We start from the raw sequence: 5,082 nt of genomic DNA on the forward strand, positions 1-5,082 counted from the left end.
CTTTTGATATTCATACTGAATATTTGATCGTATTATTCATAAACAATAACATGATTCTGCTTTTTCTATTTTTCACAATCTATTTACATTTTTATACATTTGCCTAATAAAAAATAATATTTCATATCATCAAACCCTCTCTCAAGTCACCCACACTACTTAAATATTCGATTTATTTCCCTTGTTGAAGAAAAAAATATTTTTGGTTGACTGCCGAAATGAATCACCGATATTTTATTTCAATTATATTTTTAGTTATCAGAAAAAATTTGATTTCCTTAAACATACAGACGAGTATATATTTGGTTACAAATATGATAAGAGTTAGTATATAATCCTTGTCCGTTCTCTAAGTCTGAAATTCCAAAGAAAAAATGCTTTCAATAGTCATAGGGGCAGCTGCAATTTATGGAATTTATAAACTTTTAACATGATCTCCATATTTGATCGAGCTGTGTGATTTAAGAAACAACTATTGTCCAGCACATAGACCTTTAGGTATGTTAACCTTGTTGTATATTATTCTATTAGAAATTGTCATTATCATTTCACAGATGTATTATTTATATTGTTTTAGAGCGATCGAGGTAAACCATGTCCAATGATGAATTCGACAAGCCTCAGTATCACACATAACATAGAAGATTTATTCATACTTGGCCCAGGATCATACTATGAACATTGAAATTCAAGGCAAAATCTATTTCTAATACATTATATTAACTTGTAACAAAAATGAACAATTACAGATCTAAAAAGTAAATAACAAACGCTTTTTCTCCAACCTTTTTTATTTTTATATTTTGGTTTTCATATTAATTATTACTCAGATATCGTGAGATGCGGTCGGGTGTGATGTAGGCTTCAGAAAAACATTTTCTTTATCGTGCCAACGTTCAAAAATCCACAAAAATAGAAGAAGAAAAAGACATTATACGCTCAAAATGCATTAACACAATAACCAATCACTTTCAACACCTCACTACAAATCAACCCAACCTATCCCAACAATCAAAACCAAAACCAAACATTTTCTCAAAAATGATCTTGACGTATTCATTCTTTCGGCTGATAAGACCAAACAAACAGTTGCAATCAGCAAGAAAGAGTACAAAGAAAAAATTGACAAAATTATCACAGACACAAACACATAAACCATACTCAAATCAGACCCTACTCCTTCTCTCATCAAACAGACAAACAAACTTCTCCAAGAAACACTGAAACGAAAAGAAATTGACACATACACCTACAAATCACGTCAAAACAACTCACCAACACCTCCGAAACTATATGGATCTGTAAAAACATACAAACCTGAACACCCTCTAAGAGCCATAATTTCATTTGTAAACTCACCCACATATAACATGACAAAATACCTAACCAACATACTCAACATCACAGATAACACATATAATGTAAATGATTGATTTCATTTCATCAATAAAATTAATAATATCCACATCTCCTCACACTACTCTCTCATATCCCTAGATGTCTCATCATTGTTTACCAACATCCCAATAGACACAACACTGAACATTATCAAAGGTAAATGGCCCAACATAACACCACACACAACACTATCAAAGAACACGTTCGTAACAATGATCTGACACTGCTGTTTTAACGGATATTTTACATACGACAATCACTTTTACAAACAACTGTTTGGTATAGCCATGGGTAGCAACCTAGGTCCGATACTGGCAGACATAATCATGACACATCTACTAAATACAGTCATACCGCAACTTCCTTTCACATTACCCTTCCTCACTAAATACGTAGATGAAATATTGACAGCAGTTCCTACAGATCAAATTCAAACTACATTAGATACACTTAATAGATTTCACCCACGCCTACCATTTACACATGAAATCGAAAACAACAAAAAAATACCATTTTAGATACACTTGTAATAAAACAACCAGATGGCACATTAACCACAGATTGGTATCAAAAACCAAGAAACACAGATCGCTACCTCAAATTTACATCTCACCATCCTCTTCATACAATAATAAACACGGCCAAAGAGTTACTTCACAGAATGATTACCCTAAGCCATGAATCATTTCACCACAAGAACATAAAGATATACAAACAGATCCTCCATAACAATCTCTACCCTAAGCACATAATTAACAGAATAATCAACAGCTACAACACAACACTAACACATTCCATTATTACTAATAATACTACATTAAACATATCAAATACAACAAACAAGCATACATTTCCATACCATTTATTCAAGGCCTATCACACAAATTAAACACATTTTTCTCGTCCGATAACTTCAAAATAGCTTTCAAAAATTACAAAACAATCCAAACACTTTTTTCCAAAGTTAAAGATCCCACACCAATAACAAATAAATCTGACGTAATCTACAAGATCAACTGTTTAAACTATCCGGCAACTTATATCGGTCTTACATCCCAATATCTGGACAAGAGAGTAAAGCAACATATCTATGATTGCAAAAAACCCAAGCAAAATCCTACAGCACTCGCTACCCACCACTTTGAACACCAACACAATTTTGACTTCAAAAATCCAAAAATATTACATACAGAACAAAACAAATATAAACGTAATTTCTTAGAAATGGTTTATATCAACAGAGATAAACACAGCATCAATTACAGAACAGATACATGTAAACTCAGTCGCAGCTACGCCAATATCATTAATCAAATACAATATAGATAACATACATATATCATTACATTACATTCCACACATCAAATACTTTTCACATAGTCTAATTTTCCAACAATTTAGCTTTCCTTTTCCTATTTATCCCCTTTCTATATAATCCTGAAAGGATAATCTGGCCGAACTATTACCAACACATTGTTCCCCTTTGTCGGCTTTTTTCACTTCAAAGAAGCCGACGCCTTACACAAAATTGTCTTTTATATACCGACTTCCTTCCCCACCCCTTCAAAACCAAACATATATAAACATAAAACAGCAAAATCTCACTGGCACTCTCAACACGACACGCAAGGATGGCACAATTACACAGAAGACAAACACTTTGAGTGAGTAGAAATACTTTGTTTGAATATAAAATATATTTTGCATTGTATAAATTCACTTTTCCACATCCTAAATGTATTTGTTAAATGTAAACATTGTTTGTAAATCCCAGGCCCTGAAGATGATCTCAATAAAAGATCGAAACGTTGGCACGATAAAGAAAATGTTTTTCTGAAACCTACATCACTCCCGACCGCATCTCACGATATCTGAATAACTATATCTATCATTGCAAAAAACCCAAGCAAAATCCTACAGCACTTTGAACACCAACACAATTTTGACTTCAAAAATCCAAAAATATTACATACAGAAAAAAACAAATATAAACATAATTTCTTAGAATTGGTTTATATCAACGGAGATAAACACAGCATCAATTACAGAACAGATACATGTAAACTCAGTCGCAGCTACGCCAATATCATTAACCAAATACAATATAGATAACATACATATATCTTTAGATTACATTCTACACATCAAATACATTTCACATAGTCTAATTTTCCAACAATTTAGCTTTCCTTTTCCTAATTATCCCCTTTCTATATAATCCTGAAAGGACAATCTGGCCGAACTATTACCAACACATTGTTCCTCTTTGTCGGCTTATTTCACTTCAAAGAAGCCGACGCCTTACACAAAATTGTCTTTTATATACCGACTTCCTTCCCCACCCCTTCAACACCAAACATATATAAACATAAAACAGCAAAATCTCACTGGCACTCTCAACACGACACGCAAGGATGGCACAATTACACAGTAGACAAACACTTTGAGTGAGTAGAAATACTTTGGTTGAATATAAAATATATTTTGCATTGTATAAATTCACTTTCCACATCCTCAATGTAATTGTTAAATGTAAACATTGTTTGTAAATCCCAGGCCCTGAAGATGATCTCAATAAAAGATCGAAACGTTGGTACGATAAAGAAAATGTTTTTCTGAAACCTACATCACACCAGACCGCATCTCACGATATCTGAATAACTATCGATTAACGGTCACTAATCTCTACACACTTAATTATTACTATTTAATTCATGTCTATTATTAGAAGTCTATTTCGTACCTGTCATCACTAAAAGCGACTTCATAGAAAATATTTAGCAATCCTGTGTTCTTATGGAATGATAGATGTAGGATGAACCCAATGAAAGCAGAAAATATGCCAGGCTTGTTATTTTTCATGAAGGTGGATGTTTGGAATACTTAATTTAATTTTATAAACGTTTTGTTTATTATTATGTTCAATTATGTGCCAAAGATTGTGTACAAAAACGAATAGCATTTTAATACTTCTTCCATTGAGGTAATAAAATTGGCATGAAAGTAATGATTTCATGAAAAACTGGATCTTTATTGGAAAATGTTTTGGGAAGAAGAAGCAACAAGGAAAGAGAAATATCTCGAATATAATTGAGTGAAAGACTTTAAAATAGATCAATAGAGAATTTTATGGTCGTCGGTACCCGCAACGGTTTAGGCGCTCATCACTGTAAGGTAAAGGTTCCGGGTTCGAATCCAGCGACCCTGCATTCTAACCCGACATACTTACAAATGGGCTTCCAATTTACTGGGGGAAAACACTTTTTTTACAATGCTTACATTACTTGCGTTCATTTTGTGCCTTTTTTAATAAATTATTACATACATTAAAGTTTTGACTTTATTTGTTCTTCTTCTTTCTATTTATCAACATTCTTTGTTTTTCACTAACATTTCTCGCCTATATTTTTTCCAAAACGAAGTTTTTCAACTTAATTATTGGTTACATTAACTCTCCCCCGTATATTTATAACAAAGTTCCTTTGCAACTGTTTCCAAATTCTAGGGATAAAAGTCACGTAGGAAAAGGTGGCTTTTATGCCACTGTGAAAATATATTACCTTCTGGTTAAACGTTAATTCATTTTTAATCTGTTTCTTTCTTTCTATGTTTATTCTACATTATAGCACGATACCGAAATAGAAACAATTTAACGTTTTATGTAAAATCAAAACGTACATTAGA

The 5,082-nt window shown here is 32.5% G+C and overlaps 1 long non-coding RNA gene across 1 annotated transcript; it reads left to right on the plus strand.

Annotated features, from left to right (window-relative positions):
- The first annotated feature begins 343 nt into the window (after positions 1-343).
- Positions 344-770, plus strand: LOC106673748. The gene is made up of 2 exons (XR_001341422.2): positions 344-498; positions 578-770. It is a non-coding gene; the product is annotated as an uncharacterized LOC106673748 (long non-coding RNA).
- The last annotated feature ends 4,312 nt before the right edge of the window (positions 771-5,082 follow it).

The sequence above is a fragment of the Cimex lectularius genome, unplaced genomic scaffold (assembly GCF_000648675.2).
Source record: "Cimex lectularius strain Harlan isolate CLEC.00 unplaced genomic scaffold, Clec_2.1 scaffold123, whole genome shotgun sequence".
NCBI lineage: Eukaryota > Metazoa > Arthropoda > Insecta > Hemiptera > Cimicidae > Cimex > Cimex lectularius.